Source organism: Canis lupus, chromosome 30 (assembly GCF_003254725.2).
Source record: "Canis lupus dingo isolate Sandy chromosome 30, ASM325472v2, whole genome shotgun sequence".
Taxonomy (NCBI): Eukaryota; Metazoa; Chordata; class Mammalia; order Carnivora; family Canidae; genus Canis; species Canis lupus.
In genome coordinates this window covers 5576373-5599748 of record NC_064272.1, presented here as the reverse complement: position 1 = coordinate 5599748, position 23376 = coordinate 5576373, and the positions used below count along the sequence as shown (strand labels likewise).

Below are 23376 nucleotides of genomic sequence, written 5' to 3'. Positions count from 1 at the left end.
TGATGATGATGATGTTGGCGGTGGTGGTGGTGCTAGTGTTGATGATGATGATAAAGATAGCTAGCATTTACTAAGTTAAAGTAGTTTATTAAATTATTACAGTGGCAAAAAAATAATGGCCCTCAACGAATTGTAAATCTTAGTATCTACTACAACTGTATAGTGTGCTCCTACAATGACTCTGGACTTGACCATGTGACTTACTTTACCCCATAGGACATCAGCAAACATGATGCAAGAAGAGGGTTGATAAATGACATGCATTGAGCCTTGCCCTTTGGAAATACCACTGTGGTGAACAAACCCAGGCTAACCTACTTTAGGATGAAATACCATAAGGAGAGAGGCAGCATTTAGAAAGAGACCATTCCAACCATTCTGGCCTTTCAAACTATCCCACGTAAGTCTCCAAACATGTGAGTAAGGACATCCAGGACTGGTCAGCCCCAGCCAACAAATCAACTGACTGTAAATGCATGGAGGAGTCCAGCTGTTGCCATGTGGAGAGGAAAAGCTACCCTGATGAACCCAGCCCAAATTACCAGTCCACAGAATCATTAGCAAATAAACAAACTTTAAGCCACTAAGTCTTAGGGTGACTTGCTATGCAATAAGTAATTGATACGGTTACTATTAGCACTAAGATAATTAAAGTATTGTCTCATTTCACTTACAGGATAACTCCCTAAGGTATATACTATTATTATCTCCAATTCATAGATAAGGCAGTAGACATTTAGAGAGGTTAAATAACTTGCCCAAGCCAACAACATAGTTAACTAATGAAGGAGCACAGATACAAACCCAGTTCTGACTGATTCTAGACTAGGGTTCTTAACCATTGCTTTTATACTGCTTTAGTGATGACCTTTGTCAGTCTGGCCACATCTAGGATCTATCTCTTCCTGTTTCCTTAAATACATGTATTCTACACTTAGGAGCTTGCTACAACAACAAAAAATTCAATCTTTGATACTTGAGATGTTTTTGGATATAGAGCAAATAGAGATGAAGTGTTTCAGGACAATTTATCTTACAAATTATCCCATGATATTGTCTGCTAAAGTATAAAGAGCTTAGTCTTTGCTTTTTTGATTAATTTATTTGAGAAAGAGAGAGAGCATGAGCAGGAGGAGGAGCAGTGGGAGAGGGAGAAGCAGACTCCCCGCTAAGCAAAGAGCCATGACCCAGGGCTCAATCCCAGGACCCTGAGCAGAAGGTAGAGGCTTAACTGACTGAGCCACACAGGAGCCCCAAGAGTTTAGTCTTTATTATTTTTGCATTATTTTTTCTTTTTTTGTATTTAGTATTTATAGAGTATTGTTAAATACCAGAGGCAAATGTAATATTATAAAGTAAATGAAATTATAGGCAATACAGATGATAGGTTCTACAAGTCAGCAAAATATTAAATATTTCTGTTTTAATGCTTTCAATATGCCTAATATTAGTAGCATAAATTGTGCTCTAAAGGGCTATGCAGTCTTGCAACATTTTTTTGCTATCAGCATTTTAGAGGAAATAAACAAGCTGAGATTGTTCATCTTTCTAAAATGTATTGGAGGTAGGTTGATATTCTATCAGCACGAGAATTTTTACTTTGAAAACCAGGAAGTTGTTTCAGGGTCTATGTGGGGGCATTTCCTAGTCTTCCTTATCAGGGAGGCACACAAGTTTTTTTTCTAGGACTATCACTAATCTTCAAAATAAGAACTTCATAACTAAGAGCCTTAGCAAATAAATGCAGCATTTAATTTAAAAGTACAGGACCTGTCAGGGATAAAACTAAAACCATGATTCCCAACACTGTGGGAGTGATAGAAATCTTTCTAAAACTCTCAGTAGGGAACTATAGATCAATAGAAGCCATCTAGTGCTTGAAAGCTATTCTTTGGAGAGTTACCCCAATGTGGGAAAGGCGAGGTATCTGGAAGTCATTGGGAGAGCTATGGGCTTTTGGAAATGATTATTAAGAAAAAAATTAATCACATGTTTACTTGTTTCCATCCAATATACAAAGCTTTCAGGGGCAGCCCAGGTGGCTCAGCGGTTTAGCGCCGCCTTCGGCCCTGGGTGTGATCCTGGAGACCTGGGATCGAGTCCCACGTCAGGCTCTCTGCATGCAGCCTGCTTCTCCCTCTGCCTATGTCTCTGTCTCTCTCTCCTCTCTGTTTCTCATGACTAAATAAATAAAATCTTAAAACAAACAAACAAACAAAGCTTTCAGGAATGAGTTTTTATAGCCTTGGAAATGTTAACAGGTGACATGAATATTGCTAGATATGCTTTTAGTTTTATAATCTCAGAAATTGTGGGGACATTAGAAATTATGTCATTCAGCCTATTCCTAAAGCTTTTGTTTTCCCCATAGGTCTCTGGCCATTTAATTACTCTTTAAACACTTCTGTTGAAAAGGAACTCATCACTTGGTAAGCCAGTCCATTTCATTGTTGGAAAGCCTTTGTTGTTGTAAATTTACTCCATCTAGTAAGGTCGAAACTTCACTTATGTCTACTCTTTGGAGTGTTCTTTAAGAAGCCCAATTTTCAAAAAAAGAAAAAAAAAAAGAAGCCCAATTTTCTTCCACAGGGGAGTCTTTTCCCTTTATCATTTCAGACATCAGCCTCTGGACTTAAAACATAGGAAGTGGTCTCAACTGTGCTAATAGAAAATAGGCTACATTATGGTTCTATAACCAATAACTCTGAAATCTCAGTGGTTCATTCCACATGGCCATTTGAGGTTGGCTGGGAACTCCATGTTGTCATTGTTGTCTTTGCTCTAGCAGCCAGGTAGATGAGATTGTCACTATGCATATGTTGCTGGTCATGGTGGCAGAAGGAAAAGAACACATGGCAAATTTATACTAAATCTTTGGTCCAAGACTTGTTCTCCTGGAATAAGTAAGGGACACATCTGACTTCTGCTTATACTTCTTTGGCTAAAACAAATCACATGACCAGGACTGAATTCAATAAAACTGAAAAGTCTACTTTTTCCTTGTGTCCAGAAAGAGAGAGAAAGAGAGACACAGAGACATAGAAATATTTGTGAGTTGCCCAACACAGAATAAAACTAAATACAACTAATCTAATAGGAATAGTAGAGTCTTATGAACATAGTCAAAGACTTATTCTTTTATTATTCTAAGCCATTTTAAAATTGTGGCTTTTATATTTGCACTCTTGTGACACATTTGTTGGCATGAGTTACTGCATCAGTGTGGATTCCTAATAAGATCTAAACAACTGATTCTATTTTGCATTGATCATTGTTAACTTCATCTTGTTTATTTCAGCAGGGTGTGTATTTCCCTGTTAGGCATCCTTTCCCACCTGTGGTCAGTATAACCAGCAATTTGCTGATGCTTCCATTTAAATCAGAATAAAAAAAATGTTGAAAAGAGGAGCTTTGATTGTAGAACCTCGGGATGGGTCACTAGCCTGAATGAGGTTGGAATAGATCGACATCAAATAATCATCCAATCTCCTCTTGGCATAATCTTTTAGCTGTTTGTTAATGCACTTTAAAGGACATAATCCAGGCCATATTTTCCATCTTAAAGAAAAGATGGTTGTTTCATTTTGATTTTGCGTATAATGCCACATGATAACACTTAACATAGGTGATTTAATGTAAAGTGGGCTTGCTGCTTTTTTTCATCCTTTGGAATTTTTATTGGTGTAACAACACAATATCTTATAAATGTTCCAAAAGCATAAGAAAAGTTACTTACTTAGATGTTTGGTAAAATCTGTAGTTTCAATCTAGTTTAGAAAGGACTTTTTATAAGAAGGCAGATTTTTCAGGGAAAATAAAAGAAGCAAAGATTCATGTGATCTTTTGACAACACTAGTGAGAAGTAGATCTGACCTACTCTACCTCACAGTTTGGGTGTCAGGGAATCAGTAGCACCTTAAAAATAACTGCAACAGGATAAAGATGGGAGGAAAAAATAAACACTGTTAACAAAATAGTTTATTAAGGAAGGAAGTAAAATGAAGCACACTGAACCAGTCATGTGCAGAATAAATATAGAACAGCACATTTCCAGAGACACACTAGGAAAAAACCCAACCCAAATATACTGAAAGGAATCCAAGGATAGAATTAATAGCTAAGTGGGCTGAGATATTATCTATTGTTCAGAGGGAAGAACCTTGCACAGAAGGATAAATGTTGAAAACAGAACTGAACACTAAAATGGGGAAGAAACTGCTTTGACCAAAATATGTATATATAGCAGCAGATCAGACTCTTCAAAATCTAAAGTGGTATGGGGAGGCCAACCATGTGTTTTGAGGAGTGACTGGAGGAATTTTTGGCGGGTGTTAGAGTGTTACCAATTTTCATTACAGCCACCATGAACAGATAATTTAAAGGTTTAAGAAACAACCGTTTATTTGGCTAAGTCCTGCATGACTCTTCTCTTTCTTGGCTAATGTTAGATACCCTTGAAGCTGCAGGTTTAAAAGATTATGTAATTTTGTAGCAGCATTTCAAATAGATATGTTTTTTCACACTCCTTTAGACCAGGGTCAGCACACCTTTTCTCTAAAGGGCCCAGTAATAAATATTTAGGCTTTGTGAACCATGTGGGCTCTACTGCAGCTACTCAACTTTGCCATCATAGCACTAAATGCAGCCAGAGATAATACATAAATGAATGAGCATGGCTGGGTTCCAACAAAACTTTATTTACAAGGTGGGAGACTGGATTTGGCCTGTAGACTACAGTGTGCCAACCCCTGTTCTTGATCATACGTTACTTCCAGGCGGTAAAATAACTGATACCTGCTTTCTAGTCTGTTCGTCCAAGATGAAGAGTCCTTAGCATCAATACTGCTGACTTTATAACATTGATTTGTTCTTAATGGATCAGTTGAGCTGGGCACTTTCAGAGAGGAAAATATCTTTTCTAAGATAGGCTGGATTTTTCCAGAGAGGGCTTCAATGTCTTGGACATGTGAATTAACAATTTACTTATTAGAGGTTTAAAGACGCCACCTTGTCTGTATTTCAGTAAAAGCTAGTATAATTTGGTTTGTTGAGCTCCATCTTTATCGCAGGTTGATTCAGAGGAACCCATGTCTCAAAATCATGGCAACGTGACATTCAGGCTGACAGTGTAATCCTACTCTAGAGAGCTCCTGCCAGTCCAGTGGCACAGAGCAAACCTTAGGACATGGTTTCGTCCTTGTGTGAGTTTACAAAACTACTAAGTTACAGCTATCTTGTGGTTTCTTGAATAGCCTGGAGTAGAATTTTGAGATACAGTGGACCAGATGGGACTGAATTACCGTTCTTATGTTTATGAAGGGTCAGGGGCTAAAATGTCACTCATTTTAGCTATACTTGTCATTACTTTTTAAAAATTTGTTATTTATTTGAGAGAGAGAGAGCACCACATTGCAGCATGAGGTGGGAGGGGCAGAGGCAGAGGGAGAAGCATATTCCCTACTGAGCAGGACCCTGGGATCAGGACCTGAGTGAGCTAAAGGCAAACGCGTAACCGACTGAGCCACCCTGGTGCCCTTATCTTTATTTCTTTTGGATTATGGTATGCCTGGATTCATCAATAGGAACAACCATTTGGTCTTGTCAAATTTTGGAGCTTATCTCTTGAAAAATCCTTATTCATCATGCTTTTGTTGTTTACGTGGCACTTGGCAAATTAAGTTTGTCCCTACTAGCTCCCCTTTTTATTTCCTTTTTCTGAAAGGTTTTTTTTTTTCTTTTGCCTACCCTTTTATTTTCATCCAGCTCTCAGCCTAAGAGTGGTTAGAAAAGTCTGTGGCTTGTCTTTGAATCCTCCATGGCATCTAGCACTGCCTTGCACAAAATAAATTTTCAGTAAATTTTTCTTAGAGTCCTCCTAGATGCCTTATGTCTTCAGCTTCATGAGATATCCATTTGTTTGGAAGTGACAGATTACAACATTTAGCAGCATACTCCTAATCCTGTATTTACTTTCCAATGGAGTCCCTGCATTACAACCTGCCTAGCAGTTTGATACATATAGACAAGAACTGATACAAGAGGAGCCCTTTTTCTTTCTTAGGTTTCTTTTAGATATTGGTCTCCTAAAACTCCTTTCAATCCTTAAATAATAACAATGTATTTGAAAATATACCGGGAGGCCTTAACTTGCAAAGTTTGAACACTGAATGAGAAAAATGAATTAGGGATATATCTAGAAATACCTGCATTTTTTTTCCTTATGACTAATTTGATTAAATTTGGCCAAATCCCTTATATTATACTGATATAATAAGTTGCATTTTCAGAAATGTTAAAGGTTTCTCTGGTAGGCTTCTTCTGTTTAAGAATGTTCTGTGTTAAAACATAGTATAGAAGAATGAAATTTACAAAATAAGTAAATAATAGGAGCAGTTTTCCTTTGCAAAACAACTCCCTGAAGAGTTTCTGTTACATACTGTCCTTCTCTTGTCCCTCAGTGGCACTACACATTTGTTTCTAGACAATTTTTTACTAAATGAGGGATGAGGAAGCTGGGTAGAGAAAATCTGGCTAAATTTTTAAAAGAGACTGTTAATTGAAAACCAGTCTAATAAGAGACGGCTTTAAAGCAATAATGCAATTAAAAGGAAAATATTTTCTGTTGGCAAATTGGATTTAAATAAAATACCTTAAAAATTAAAAAAATAAAAGCAAAATATTTTCTATTTTCCTTTTAGGAACACAATAAAAAATATAAGAATAAAATGCATTGGTATTTTCAGCTTCTCTGCTTGTACACCACTCCACAGCCCCTTAGTTTATCAATGCTAGTTTGTGTGCTGGTTTTGAGCAAGAGTGAAATAATAAATATCTTACATGTTAGCACTAAAGGGTAGTCTACTGCTCACAGCAACAGGAAGTGTTTGTTTTTAGACTGTAACATTATCTCAAAAAAAAAAAAAAAAAAAAAGGAGAATAGATAAAATAAGATTTGCTATTCAAGTTGCCTGAACCCTGCCTGTATCCTATAATTTCCTCGACCACTAGAATTCTGTAAGAAAGTTTTATATTTGAAAAGACTTTGAAAAATTCTTTGCAAAGGATTATTTCAATATTGTCTTTTCCACTCAATTATCTGTTTTTAGGAAATTAGCATTAGTTTAGCATTAACTAAAGGAAATAATAAACAAGTAACTAATAGGAAAAGCATTATTTCTATCAAGAAATGTTTTCATTTTTTAAATTTTACTCATGTTTGGTCACCAGATGTGTATCTGTAATAAACCAATGGAATTTAAAATGAGTGAAAAGGAAATATAACCAAAAACCAAGCACTTCAAGAAGAAGAGAAAGCTATAACATTCTCTTATTTTTTTTTTCTTTGAACTTATAGATAACCAGTTTTCTCTGACTGCAGTGATTTACAGTTTGTTTCTTGGCACCTGCAATTTTAAGGTCATGTGGAGGTAATGATCTTGAGGAGATCCTGAGGCAAAGGCAGAGGGAAGTATCAAAAGCTATTAATTTGATGCCTTTGAAAGTAGACAAAAATCTGTAAATTCTTCAAGATCATTCTTATTTTAAAAATGCCAGATATACATGAGATAGGGTCTTAGATTTAACATCCCACAAAACCAAGCAAGGAGACAAGCTGGAAAATGGAGCTCTTTATATAGGGAGGAATGTTTGTCAGTTTGTTGATAGGGTAAAAATTTCAAGAGGAAGAGATAGTCCTAGTTAAACAACGCACCAAATGGCATCCCCTCCCATCTGCTCCATCCATCTTGTATCTTCTAACTTCTTCTATGCTGAATTCTTCCTCTCAATGTGTAAACATTTTCCAGGCCTCTCCCACCCAGAAAATCACTGTCCCTTGATCCTGAATTCCAACTTAAGCTATTATCTTCCTATCTTTTCTCCTTTCCTGTCAGCTAAGCTCCTGGAGAGAGAAGTTGTTATGTAGTCTCTACCATCTTACCTCCTCCTCACCTCCTGTCTCTCACCCCTGGCCTGAGAAATTTTTTCTGCAATTGCCAAATCTAGTGGGCCCTTTCCGTTGCCCCTTTTTGTTAACATAGAGAGACATGTGCTGCTTCTTTTGTTAACTTTATCCCGTTGCCAGACTCGATGAGTTATTTGCATGCCTACCCCTTTTGGAAGAATGTAGGTGGGGGTTTTGGGGAGGGCTAGGATGATATTTAATTTGAAACCTTAAGATAATTCCAGGAGCTGGCCCACATAGGTACCCAAGAAATGTATGTTAAATAAATAGATTTTCTTTATTGGACTTCAAATGATTTTCAGGAATTTGGGAGTAACAGGGCATTTATAAAGACTTGTATTATTGTTGGTTTGTTTAAATGATGTGGCCTGTCTCTCCACATGGTTTGGGTTTGAGGAACTCATTTCCTGTTTCTTTTAAATGGTTTCTTGCTCTGAAACCCCCCTGCCAGCCCAGTCCCCTCTCTCGGAGGTCTTGGGCTTTCAGGAGGCCTCCCAGTCAGGTCTGGTGGTGATGCACGACATCGCATTGTTTGCTTAGCCACCCGGGTGGTTCCCTGTTTGAGGGCGGGTAAGGAAGCAGCCCGAAAAAAACCCTGAGGAACCCAAATGTGGTCTCCACATCCAGGCAAGCAGGGCTGGCTCAAGTGCAGCAACGGCCCCTGGGAACTTCTCAAAGAGCAGCTGCTACACAGCTTTCCCGGCAAGGATTCTCATCAGATGTGTCCTTTGCTTTACTTAATGTTTTTTTAAGATTATTATAAAGCGATATAACCATATTCTAAGATTCTGGAAGATTAAAGGAAAAAAATGCTTCTTTTCTCCATACTGGATAGTTTTTATGGAGTCCTCAACAGTCCTTTCTGTAATCATTTTGAAAAGTGTGATTGTCATCCTTGTGTCTGCTATTTTCACTTCCCGAATTATAAGCTCTCTTCCCTTTGCTACATAGTCCCAGAATCATTATTTTAAATCAGGCCACTTTTATGCATTACAGTCACAGAATGGGGAAATTGTGAGGTATACATATTATCCTGAAAAAGGTTTTTGAAAAGTTTGGTCCCAATGTTGTCCTTGATACTGGTGGGCCAGATTCCTGTGATGCCTGGTAATTAGGCTTTTGCTAAGTACCTAGTCTATGTTTGGTTTTCCACTGGTAAAGCCTACCACATAGGTCAGATTGCTTTTCTAGAGCACACTTCACACTGTTTTACCTAGTGATTCAGCCTCAAGAGATAAGCATATATGTAGATGGAGATTTTATGTACTGGAATATTTATTAACATTTAGTGCTATCTTTAATATTTAAGATACTGTTAAAATTAATAATGGTCAAAAATGCCCCAAGGATAGTGGACTGGCCAAATAAGAATATAATAAGATAATCTGAGACTGAATATGAGCAGAAGTCAAAAAAGAGAAATAAACGAGCATTTCTGTGTAGGTCAGTCAATCAGCAAGGTATGTGTCAAAGGAACTCCAGATGAGATTTGAAGTGTTCAGAACACAAGGCAAGTTCATCTGAAATGACTTGGGGAGTGTTGAAGAAGTTAAGAACCATTTTTTTTTTAGACACAGCTGAGCAAACTGGAGGGGTAGGGAGGCAAGAATGAGAATGTCGGTGACGTTTCCTGTCACTACAGGCAAGTTTCCTAGAGATTTTCTTAGTTCCAGGTCAAAACTTTCTTTTGCTCTATTTTCTGCTTCCTCCCACTATGAACCCCAAGTTGAGTAGGCCAAAGGGGAGCATTTTGTTTATGTTTGTTTGTTCTTGCCGCCCCCCCCTCCCCCCCACCAAAAGGGAAGATGGAGTCCTAAGAGTTCAGAGAACACCTTTGTAGCCTGTTGCAGCCTGCAGGTATTGTTCAGTCTCATCAAAACATGACTCCTGAGATCACAGAGCCTTCTCTGGTAAACCTGCTCTAAAGTCTCATGGATTAATTAGAAGTTTGGAAGTCTCACACACACACACACACACACACACACACACACACACACACACACACAATGGTTATCTGCTATCCTAAGGAAGAAGATTAGCAATTGTTTACTGAGTATGGTGGGAGTCATTGGTGATTACCAGCGTTTTCATCCCCCCATCACACTCCCTATCCTGGGCACATGGTGGAATTGCACTTTCTGGCCTTAACTGTAGTTGGGATGCAAGACAGGAGGGAGTATATTAGTTCTGGCTGATGAGTAATAAGGGAAAGTGATACGTGTTACTTCCAGGCTGAGCATTTCATTACTAGTATGATTACTCTCCAGTGTTCTCTTGTCCCCTATGCCATGAAGACAAGCATGGTTTGAGTTGACAGGCACAGTATCAGGTGAAGAGCAGAGGTCCAGCTATCTTGAGATGAACATATAGTGAATGAGAAAGAAATCTATATTGTTACAATTAAGATTTTTTAAAAAACCACAGTATAACCTAGTCTACATGCATTGATACATATGCTCACTGTAGGATAAATACTTTAATGAACATTTAAATAATTTTACTTAATTCTCACAACTCAATGAGTTAGACATTCTCATTTTCTCCAGCTTCTAGATGAGGAAACAGATTCATAGTGCTTAAAGAAATTTCCCAAAGTCTCATCTTTTGGAAGTGATAGATCTGAACTTGAACCCAAGTTTTGTTTGATGAAGCAAATGGAGACATGGTTATGCTTTACTGAGCATTGCTTATTTGCGCAGCATATAATATATTTGCAATAAATAAATTTTTTTCTCTCCTGAAAAAAAAAACCTCACAAGGCAGCTCAGAATAGGTAGTGACTATTAACTCACAACATTTTGCATTCTGAAAGGGAAGTTTTAGTGTTAAATCAGGAAGTCCTTAGGGGGCCCTCTCTCTTTCCAGACAAGGCAGGATGAAGACTCTCCTTCCTATAGCCTTTGGGCATATCTTTCCAAAGTACAAAGACCTATGTTTGGCTGGAGCCTCTCTGGCTCCCAACTCCAGACCTCTGTGTCCAGGGTGTTCCCATGTGTTTGTACATAATGTTTCAGTAAAGCCTAGTGTGAAAGAGATCCAGCCCAGGCAACAGACTGCCTGGATTGGCCACTTAACATTGGTGTGATCTTGATAAAGTGCAAGTCTCCCGGCCTTGATTTCTTTTTCTGTAAAATGGGAGTAGATTAATATAGTAAACCTCAAGAGTACACTTATCCTGATGGAAAAAAAAAAAAAGGTAAATCTCACAGGTTGCTGTGAGGATTAAATGAAGTAACGCATGTCAAGCACTTAGAATAGTGCCTTGTAACTGGCAAGCACTCTTTCCCCTCTCTCTGGGGTATAACTGATTTCATTTGTACATTTTCAAATAACCATTGCAAAGTAACCCTATCTCATTTTAAGATTCTGAAGGGTTTTTTTTTTTTTTTTCCAGCAAGAGGAAAGGAGTCTTAAAGTGGTGAGTAACCAGTTTTTATTTTGTTGTGTTTTTTAACCACATCAAGGATGCAATACTTTACTTTGAGGAGAGAGGTCAGCAATGTTCAAAATGCAGGAAGTAAAAGAAACACAGGGAACATTCTTGTGAAAACACTTGCAGAATCTCCTCTAATCCTCACTTGAAGCCTGGGTTCTTACCTTTTTTCCCAACCGACTCAAAAGAAGGCCCTGTCTGAGACAGAGGGGGGAAAAAGGAAGACATAAATAAATGCTTTTTGAACGATACATTTTTTTGGACTTTTCTTGTTGAAAATCATTTTTAAGCTTATTTTGAAAGTTTGCTTGAGGGCACTTTTTACTAAGATGAACCAGCTTTCTTCTGAGGGTGGGCAAGTCGTTTCCCCTCTCAGATCTTATCTGCTTTTTATCTGTAAAATGAATGCTTTAGGGTTGATACGGCTCCTTATTTTATTATCTGTCGTCCTTTGATCCTGCCATTCCCTATTTAATCCGCACCCTCGGAATGTGGATGTGGAGCGTGTTTCTGCTTTAGGTTGGGGACCGGGCATCCCGCCCCAGCGGCCTGGGAGCTCAGGAGCGAGGGCCGCGAGCCTTCCCCGCTCTGGCTCTGCGCGGCGTTGACCTGTCGGGGACCGAGCGGGGCGGAGGCAGTGAGCTCGGGGCTGTGAACGCGGGTGGGACCAGTGCGTTTTCTTCTTTCTTTCCCCAGGAGTGAGATGAGCTGGGGGAGGAAAACAGTGCTCTTTGTTGGGAAGCCACAGTGCCAACTTCAACCTAGAGGAATGTTCAAGTCCTGAAGGGGAAAAAGACAAAAAGAGCTCCGGAGAGCACTTGCAGTCATGTGCTTAGTCACAACAAGGGGCAGGAACTTTCAAGGCACCGGATGGAAGAGACACAAAAGTCAGCAAGTGCCCTGAGCTCGGGGAACCCCGGACCGCACCACGGCCGGCCCGGGCGGGGGGAGCGGGGCGCGCGTGCGGGCGGGGGTGGGAGCGGGGTTCAGCCGGTCCCCACGCGGGAGCCCGGGCCGCAGCCGCCTCCGGGGCCGGGCCCAGTGCGGCCGGGGCTGCAGGACGGTGCGGGGGCCGGCCCAGCTGCGGCCGCGAGCCCGAGGAGGCCGCCGGCATGAATGCGGCTTTGTTCGCCGGCAGCCGCGCCTGCCCTCGGCGGGCCGGGCCCGCACAACGGAGGCTGTATGCACGGGGAATGGCAATGAGCCTGCGGCCCTCCCGAAGGAGCCCGGCCCCGGCCCCGGCAGCGTCCCCGGCCCCGGCCCCCGCCCCCGCCCCCGGCCCCGGCCGCGCCGAGGGGTGCTGGCAAGCCGGGCAGGAGCCCCGCCGGGAACCCCACTGAGAAGAGCCCTCGGACGCAGGCCCGGGACGGGGACGAGCCGGCGGGCTCCTCTCTGCCGCGAGCCCGTGTGACCCGCGTGCGCGGGCGGCCCGGGGAGCAGCGGGGGCGCCCTCTCGCAGACGCTCCGTGACGTCACGAAGCCGTTCGCAGCAGCAGGTGGGTTTCCGCCGCGGCTGGAGCCCCGCGTGGGTGCGGCCCGAGCGCCTGCCTGGAGAGGCCCCTTGGCGCGCCTCCCACCGCCTGCTTCGCTCTGAAGCGCTGGGCGGGCAAGAAAACTGCGCTTGCCTCTGCGGTCACCGCCCCCATTTCCCGTTGCCCCGGAGACGCAGTGGGCCGGGTCGCAGGTCCAGAAGTGGCCACAGCCTGGTCTGTGAAATCATGTAGCTTCCAAACGCCCAAGGACGAGGATGCGACAGCGACGTCAATATGCGGATTCTTAGATTCCCCAGCTTTCTCCGGGCAGGCAACTGTGTGGCCCCACGGAACCCACGCAGCCTCTCGAAACTTCATATTTTTCAGTTGTTAAAACGAATATTAAAAAGGCCTGAGGGCTGACACCATAAAGATCTGGGTGCTTGTGGAATTCTTTCTAAATTGGAGGTGAGCACCTTATCCACCGGCACTGTGGATAGACGTACTAGGATTGGGAACTCAGGTAAACGTCTGTGTAAAAAGGTCCTACGGATTCCTGTTCTGTTGACTTCGGACCACTTATTCCTCGGGCTAATGGTCTGATGTCTGTCTCTCTCCACTAGAATATGCCTCCTTGAGGGCATGAACCTATCCTTTGTGTTCCAGTGTTTCCCCAGCCCAGAGGAGTCCCTAATCATCATGTCACTAACAAATATGTTGAAAGAATGAATAAATCCAGGAATGTAAAGAATTAATACTAACTTGCTGGCTGTTTCCTGTCACTTATACATGTGAAACAAGAAGTAGAGGGAGCGAGGTGGGTACTGGGGATCTTTGGCTAGGACAGAAGTTAAGTAGAACTTTGAAGAGTAGGAAAACATTTTTGAGAGCACAAACATGTTGCAAACGTTTCCCGAAATGACCCAAAGGCAGAATGGGGCACTTAGGTGAAGGAGTCATTCTTTCCCAAGGAGTGGGCATTTAATACTGGCAAACGTGAATCACATATTTCATATTTGCAAGGAGTGTGCATAGTCCATCCTTCATTCATTCTCTAAACATTCCATGGAAGTGGAACAGTAAGAGTAATGGCTATGCATGATGGGTGTCATTGTTCCTTACATGTTGATCTAAATATGTCTCCATGGTTCTTGTTATTTTAGGTCTTGTTTAGACCTCTAACTTGAGTGTTTTCCCCTGAGGCCTTGCAATACATGAATGTTTTTCCCATTAAAAACAACAACAACAACAACAACAGTAATAGTACATTCTGCATCTCAATCAGGAAGCTCATAAATATGAAATAGTAGAGAACATCCTTTAGATATATCTGCAGGTATCTGCAGGAAATACCACTTCAATGACCACATAAGCAAATGAATGCTCCGCTCATATGCCCTCCCCATTCCCACACTATGCACACACACACACACACACACACACACACACACCCAATAGGAGTAATATAAAGTCCAATTTAAAGATGGGACCCAGTAATTTCTTGTTTGTGTCAGAGTACAGTGTGCCCAGCATACAGTTGCCCACAGCTTTATTTCTTGTCATGTAGCTCAGTTTGTCTGTCATTCTGGGCATCATAATGTCTTAATGTTATTATCATCCCTGACAATTGAGACTATCCAAACTGTCCCATTCCTGTGTGTTTAGCCCGGTGGACCCAACCCACATCAAATCCTGTATGTAAAGTGATTCTAGGATAGAACCAAGGTTGTACTACAGTTATCGGTAATGGTGCTCCTCCTTTGCAGAACTGCTGAGTTTTCTTCAAGTTATTATTTGTTTCCTTCTGATTTACCAGATTTTTTTAAAGAGCAGATTTATCGTCATTTCTGATTGCTCATTAATAGGCAGCAGCTTGGATCAATCTACTTGACTCTAGCAAAAAAAAATCAATGATAAAAGGGAACACCAAAGGCCAGAATTAAATTAAAGGTTCTTGTCTGATTACATTGGTGAAATAAAGAAATCCCATGTGAACAATCATGTTTTATACATTTAGATTTATTTATTTTTTAAATCAGACTACACCTATTTATTTGGAAATACTCGGGATTTGGTAATACCTTTTATTTTAGAAACCTAGAATTGCACATGCCTAAAAATCATTGGTGAGGGTGAAATTTGCAGACCGATACCTGAAGTAAAGATAGTGAAGACTATCATTCTCTGTTGCAGGTTAAGAAATTACTTCAGAGAAGTAAAAGTGGCTTGTCTATGGTCATGAACTCTGGAATTACAATGGCATCTCTATTCTCTTGATGTCCAAGGTAGTCCTCAAGGTCTCTGGTTTTAATGCTAGGGAAGCCTGCAGTTTAGATAGTTACCAGACCCTGGATCCCAAAGGACATATGAAAGCTAGTTCATCTAGTTTGATAGGATCAGATTAGCTATATTACATACTGCTTTTTCATTTTTGAGAAGACTTAAAATATTAACTCAACTTCTCATTTTTCCTGTCTTGTGATTTGCCCAGTAGCCAGAAAAGTGAAAAGAAGACCTCTCCTTTATTTATTTACCAGATGACCCATGGCCTTCTTAGCCAGGGCTCTCTAGAAGTTAGGGTGGAGACTTTTATTTGTCAGGTCTTTTGGGCAATAAAAGGGGAGGGGACGCCTCATTCAGCCAGTCTTTGGCTCCTAAAAAACCAAAAAGCAATGCTATTTACTCAGTCTCTGGGCTTCTAAGTGCTGGGGTGGCTCCTGTTGACTCAAATTGGAGTCCTTGCAGCTAGGTGGGGCTCTATAGAGCTGTTAGTCATGTGAGGTTGCCAAGGCAACCTAAAGTCTCCTGAGTTGGAAGGCTTCACTAAGTACAAAGAGGAGGCTGCCGGGGCACATTACAACTTAACTGCACGTGTTCAATAACATGTCATTTTTTGGGTAATGGGGCTTTTATTTTTATTTTATTTTGTGGGATTGAAACATCAGAAGCCGGAAATTGGCTGAGGAGGATAAAGAAAAGGAAAACTTAAAGAGGGGAGGGCACTATTTCTGTTCCTTATGTGGGTAATGGTTGAACAAGGAGAACATCTGGTCCTGGAGCAGGTCGCTGTAGTGCTGCTTTTAATTACCCGGTCATTTGGTCTCAGGCTAAATTAGTGACTGTGGGAGCATCTCAGATCTCCAAAACTGACAGGCCCAGAGAGCTCAACTTAGCCTGCCACATAGTCAGAGGGGAAACACGGAGCTTCCGGTTTCATATTTAAACCAGGGACTGACTCATAATTGTAGCTGTCAGGAGGGTGATGGAGACATTATGTAATCTGGTTCTTACGGTGATGTGTGTTTAAGATTTCTGTTCTGTGAATTCCAGGGGAAATTTTGTGTCCATTGAGAGAGAACTCTCTGACTGCTCTGTGGTGTGCCCCGCAGGATAATGACGGTGCTATTAAAGGTTCCTAAGCCCGCCTGAATCCAAACATGAATGAATTCCCCCCTGAAAGGCCCTCCTGTTTTTCCATAGACTTAAATGTGGATGAGGTTGGGCAAAATATGGTGAACTGCGAAGAGGCAGTCTGTTGACCCAGCAGGGAAATTTAATGACAAACCATTTAGGTCCGCAGACTTTTTTTTTTTTTTTTTTCTTTTCTGGGCCACATAGTTCCCTTTACTAGTTCCCATTATTTCCAGCCTCAGAGATTCTGGAAGTGGACATCAGTTGCTCCGGGAAACAAAGCACTGGAGCTGTGGATCATTTGTTCCATTTTCATTCTGCTTGTTACTTGCCTCTTGGAGGTCTCTGTGGACTGGTATAATGGTATAAATTTGCAGGGCAGCCAGGGAAGGCCTGAGACAGACCCAGTATTTGCAGCCATTAAAAAAAAAAAAAAGTCAGATGAGGCTGTTTAATTTTAACTTTGAAGGGATGTATTCTCAACACTTCTGCGGGAGGAAGGCTTGTGTTTTCATTTGATTGTTCTCTGAACCCAATATGTTTTACCTACATGATGAGAACGATTCATCAGTGGAAAGTAGTATTTATATTAGAATAATAGTGGAGGCTAAATAAAAACCATGTGAACTGAGGGTGGATTCCTTTGTGGAGAATAATGGTGGTCTGGCAAGGGGAGGACTGAAACCTTCCAACACACCCTGGTTGTGGGTCTGGCTGCTTCAGAGTTCTCATCTCTATTTCTACACCTTTCCTTCCTCTCTTGGGGAATCCTCTGGTCTACCAGTATTTGGGAGAGTTCTGGCTCTGCCTTTTCAAGTCCATCAAAGAAGACAATGGTATTTATAAACTAGTTTTAGTCTAAATTAATAGCTAAATCTGTAAAAATGTGTAATTAAATGCTGGCTATCATCATGAGCTGTTTATAAAGTTTCATGTGACTATTATACAGTCACTATAACATAGGACATTATCATAGACTGCTGGAAGATGCAGAGATAGATAGTTTCTAGATGAACTGTCTAGCCTAAGTTTATTTATTTATTCATATGGGGGGTGGTTTCTATTAGAATCTCTGTTTTTTCTAGAAAAATGAACAATTAGGACAATTGGATATTTGCCTATCAATACTTGGAACATGTTATTGGAAGTGAGTAATTTTCACTTATCAGAAAGAAAGTTGAGTTATCGTAATGAAAAATAATATAATAATAAAATTAAATAGTATAATATTAAAATATATACTCATGTATTTATATACATCAAAATGCGTATTTAAAGGACTCATTAAAAATTTCCCCTATTCTTGGGATCCCTGGGTGGCTCAGCGGTTTAGCGCCTGCCTTCAGCCCAGGGCGTGATCCTGGAGTCCCGGAGTCCTGGAGTCCCATGGAGCCTGCTTCTCCCTCTGCCTGTGTCTCTGCCTCTCTCTCTCTCTGTGTCTCTCAGGAATAAATAAATAAAATCTTAAAAAAAAAATTCCCCTATCCTTTCATAGTCTCTGGCTGTGAAATCTTTATTAGGGAACAGTGCTAGTATAATAACGGGATTTCTTTTCCCTTTTGAGGATAAAGTTTCACATGAATATTATACAGTCACTATAGCTTAGGACATTATCATATGACTGCTGGATGATGCAGGATGGATAACTTCATGAGCTGTCCAGCCCTAGCTTATTCATTTTCCTAGTCATTGAAATGAATAGATTTGATATGACTCCTGTTGAGATACTTCCAGAGGCAACCATCCTTGTAATGGATTCTCTCTTTCAGAAAATTGGTCCTGATTTGCCTGTTTTTATTTTCCCTATATAAGAACTTCAGATGGGCTAGGGATTTGTCCTCCAATCAAGGGCCATCAGCTTATAGAAAACGATAACTGAGGACAACAAAATAGTGTTAAGCTGTGGCTTGAATTAAGCTGAACGTTGGATCTAGTTATGAGAGGGACATTTTCTCTTTCTTGTCTTTCTCCATCCAAACCCAGGCATTCACCATTGAGGATGAGGGACTAGTCAGAAAGGATAATTGCCAGAAGTAATAAGTTACTTCTGATTAATAAGAATTATTAACAATAATTAATAAATTAAATAATATATAATTAATAAATCTTTATTTATTCCATGATGTTTAATTAGGATTGAAAATTAGTTGAGAATTGCTTTTCTTTAGACTTTACAAACCACAGTTAACATAAGTGTGTCAAGTTGCCCCAAAATTCTTTGATAATTTCAGTTGTCCACACATGAGTTTTAAATTCCTTATCAAAACTTTCAAGGCCCACCAAATCTGGCTTCAATTTACCCTTCTAACTATTTTTGACTACTCTGGACCTACCTTTCTAACTGTATTTCTCACTTCTCCACCTCACAGACAGGATGCTCCAGCTAATCTAAGTGACTCCATATTTTCAAGGCTGCTTTCTTTAGATATTATCTTCAAGTTCTAGCTCTACAAAGCCTTCCATTATTACCCCTACCCGCAAGTAATTATGTCTAACTGAACTCGCATAGCACTCAATCTATAATTTCTCCTGAGGCATCTCATGACATGATTTATGTTCAAGCCTCTCCCATTTATTTACTCTAAGTTCCTTGAGGGTGGAATCCCTGTTTGATTCATGTTTTGTCCACAGACTGCCTTATATTCTGCTTATCCATATAGAAATCCCATAAATATTTGCAGAAGGAATGAATAAAATCTAGCTACAACATTCAAAATACTTAAATTTCTCTGGACAAGAGAGAACCTCTGTTTTTTTGGTAAAATGAAGATGGGATTTTGACTCCAGATAACACCATTGTTTCTCCCTAAAATGGACTGACTTGTGCCTACCACCCATCCTCAGAACCCAGACAGACTCAGAACCTAGTGCACCATGTCAGGTAATGAGGAATTGTTTTGGTTCTATTACTGGGATAGGGATGAGAATAAGGATGAAGTAGGTAAATTCTTGTGCTAGACGACGAGCAGGTCTGTAGCATTTAGTTTAAAAAATTTTTTAGCAGAATTGCCACCAGATTTACTGTTTGTAGTCTTTTGTTATCTTTTCTTTCCTTTCCTTTCTCTTCTGGCAGATTTTGTCAACTCTGGCCAGCTACTTTGATTTGAATGGGGCCCTGGATAACGAGCTAAGTCAGGAGAATTGGCTTCTAACATTGGCTTTGCTATTGGCTGTGTGGTTTTAGGAAAGAATAAATAAGAATTAATTTCCTCATCTATACAATACTGACAATAAATTCTCTTACCTTTTTCACAGTGTTGTTCTTAGGATTCAGGATAAAAGTTTGTAAGAAACAATATTGAAAACTACGAAGTGTTGTATATTTATACAGGGTTATTATAAAAATTCACAATATGAGAGGTTTCCTCTTGGGATGTCTATTAAATCACTATTCCCATTTGGACTGTTATTACTTAATATGTCTAATTAGGCAAGGTAAAGAGATTTGGAATTTTGGCTCTGCCATTTACTAGCTCTGTGATTCCAGGCAAGTTACCTACTCTCACCCAAACCTCATTTTTCTCAATTGCAATTGGGGATGAAATATCTAGCTCATATGGTCGTGAAAATTATTAGTGTCATATGTCAACTTAGCTAGGTTGAATTACTTTTCCTAGAAATCCCTTCCCTGAATGTGTCTGGTTGGGGTTTGGTCCACGATGGGTTTGGAGGTTGAAAGTGAAACAGCAACCATTCTGTGTTTTAGCTTGGGAAGTTGGGGCAGGAGCTTTTGGAGCTCACGCTGACACACATTGTTGCTCTCTGTTGGTATACCTCCTTGGCACAGAACAGCAGCCACCTCCCCTGGGATCCTGCTTTAAGTTCTCTGACTCTTGGGCCATATGCGTATTTAGTTCTGTGATAAAGGGCCGTGGCTTCTTCAAGGCGTCATGCTTACATCATCAAGGTTAGAGGTTGCTATAAGTGATATAGGTTTCAGTTTGTCCCTATCCTTGTGGGTTCCAGATTGTACTTGCTCACCCATAGTTTAGATCTTGTCTTCTCTTCCTAATGACCTGCACTGTGGACTTCAAGCTCCAGCATCAGATAAAAGACTTACAGAGACTATTTAACCAGTTTCCACCATTGTGAAAGCTCTCCATGACGTCTATTCACCTCTATCACCAAAACACATAACCCCTACCTTCTAATGCTGTGATCATCATTATTAGTGTTGTCATCCAGATGTCAGAGAACTAAGGATCGTCTAAAGGCTCTATATATTCCCTACAGAAGCCCAAAGTCCTCTTTAAGATTTCTCCAAACTCCTGTGGAGTTTATATTTTCATGGTCACTTCTGGCTCACCAAAGCCTTCCCAATCTTCACGAGAAACTTATTCATACAAAGCACTTGTTAGCATAATTGTCCTTACTAAAAATTTTACTGGCGTGGGCAAAAGAAGAAAGGTTCATGTTACAACAAAACAATTTCCAATTGAATGTCAGGCACCCTTCTGCAAAATGTTTCTCCATCAGCTCATCCTTAGAGAGTATGCCTAGTTCTCTCACCCTGTAAAAGCCCTAGCCTCACAATATCTCCTTGGGTCCTCCCTCCTCCTTCCCCCTTTTTCTTTTTCTCATCTGCTTTCCCTTTTCTTCCAATCCCCTACCCTCCCGTTTTCAAGTGCAGAGCAGTGCAGCCTAACTAGCTCTCCTTTTTTTTTTTTTTTTTTCCTTTCTTAGATTATTGTAGACATGTGTCTGTGCCCTTCGGATTTCGCTTTCTATTCCCAAAGACTGTTTTTCCAAGAGGGATGCTATTGCAGTTAAGAAAATAAAATTTTGTACCTGGTTACAACAGTGACAAGAGCAGGAAGCATGTATTTAGCACTTATTGTGACCCACGCTCCAAGGACTCTTCATTTGTCTTATCTCATGTGATTTCCACAACACCCTAGTAAGGTGGTCTGGTTTTAGCCTTATTTTTACAACGTTGAAATCAAATCCTAGAAATAACAATAATAATAAAGCAATTAGGAAACCTAAGATGTAGTGAAATTGTTTAGGTCACTGTTCAGACACTGTTTTAAGCATTTGACTTTGGTTTCTTCCTGCATTAATTTCTTACAACTGTACAAGTTCAGTATAATTATCCTCATTTTATAAAGAATTTAAGACATAGAAAACTTGGGAAATCTGTTCAAATTCACACAAGAAATCAAGAGTGCAGCTGTGAATGGAAGACAGGCTGTTGGAATCTAGAGCTCAGGATACTGTTTGAGAAGAATGTGTTTCAATGTTCTCAGATAGCTGGCCTATCTCATCTTGATACCTTTCTTGACTAACCTAATATTTTAACCCATCCCTTACATTTTATATCCTTCATCCCTGTTTTATTTTGCCTCTTTAGCACCTAATACTATTTAATATGTTGTATTTTAATTTATTTGTCATTTTTATTTTCCTACCTCCATCACTAGAATATAAGCTCTGTGAGGGCAGGGAAATTTTTGTCTGTTTTGTTCACAGCAGCTTTCCAAGGGCCTGCAAGAGTGTCCCACACATAGTAGCGCTCAACAAATGGTTACTGTATAAAGAATGAATGAATGAATGAATGAATGGGACTGCTTACATAGAGGTCAAGCCTTCTAATTAGATCATGGAGATACTTAAGTAACTAAACTCTTTTGGATAGAATATGCAAAGGTTCTAAATTGCTGAACTCTAATTATGATTAAACTCTTGAGGAGGCCACCAATACTGTACTTCCTCTCTGTTCCTTTCCTCCCTGTCCTCCCCCTTACGTCTCCCAAGTGCATCTGTTTAACAGTCTTCATCAGTTGAACTGGTTGTATTCAGAAGACAGGTAGGTTGAACTGCCTACCTTATGAGCCTACTCTCAAATACTGAAGAATACTCTGATTTGATAGTTTACTTTCTCCATTTGTGAAATGGAGCTAATTGTATTTCTAATAACTTCAGCAAGATTTGAAAGAGATCAGTAAGATGATGATAGAAAAAAAAATAAGGGGGAATCCCTGGATGGCGCAGCGGTTTAGCGCCTGCCTTTGGCCGAGGGCGCGATCCTGGAGACTTGGGATCGAATCCCACGTCGGGCTCCCGGTGCATGGAGCCTGCTTCTCCCTCTGCCTATGTCTCTGCCTCTCTCTCTCTCTTTCTGTGTGACTATCGTAAATAAAAAATAAAAAAAAAAAATTAAAAAAAAAGAAAAAAAATAAGGCATTAAATCTTAGGAGGGTTTTGACTATAGAAACATACATGAAAACTCAAAATATTTTTGTAATGTCTCCATAATTTGAGGCTTTTATCTTAAGAATATAACTTAGTAACATTTGTAGAAATAATGACTTTTGTGGCTTATTGTTTTTTTTTTATTTTGTTTTATTTATTTATTCATGAGAGACACACAGAGACAGGTGCAGAGACACATGCAGAGGGAGAAGCAGGGTGGAGCTTCTCCGATATGGAGTCCGATGTGGGACTTGATCCCGGGACTCCAAGATCACGCCCTGGGCCAAAGGCAGATGCTCTACCCCTGAGCCACCCGGGCATCCTGGCCTACTGTTACTTTGATCTTAAATTTTTTTTTAAACAATTATTAGGAATTACCTAGCATATAAATGTAGATTTATTTATTTATTTATTTATTTATTTATTTATTTATTTATTTGAACTATAGTTGACATACAATATTACATTAGTCTCAGGTGTACAACACAGTGACTTGACAAGTTTATAGGTTAAGCTATGCTCACCACAAGTGTATCTGCCATCTGTCACCATACAATGCTATTACGATATCATTGACTATATTCTCTATGCTGTATCTTTTGTCTCTGTGACTTATTCATTCCACAAGTGGAAGCCTGTACTCCTCCCTCCCCACTACCCTTCATCTATTTTGCCCATCTTCAACCTCCATCTCCCCTGGTGACTACTGGCTTGTTCTCTGTATTTGTGAGTCTGTCTCTGCTTTTTGGTTGTTTGCTTATTCAGTTGTTTTTTTCTAGATTCCAACATATTAGTGAAATCATTCTTATTCAGTTGTTTTTTTCTAGATTCCACATATTAGTGAAATCATAATAGTGTTTGCCCTTCTCTGATTTATTTCACGTAGCATAATACCCTGTTCGTCC

At 40.2% G+C, this 23376-nt stretch overlaps 1 long non-coding RNA gene across 1 annotated transcript; it reads left to right on the top strand.

The window, feature by feature from the left end:
* Window positions 1-2315: 2315 nt before the first annotated feature.
* LOC125754076 (uncharacterized) lies at window positions 2316-12348 on the top strand. Its single transcript, XR_007407397.1, has 3 exons — window positions 2316-2429; window positions 11358-11381; window positions 12093-12348. It is a non-coding gene; the product is annotated as an uncharacterized LOC125754076 (long non-coding RNA).
* Window positions 12349-23376: the final 11028 nt, after the last annotated feature.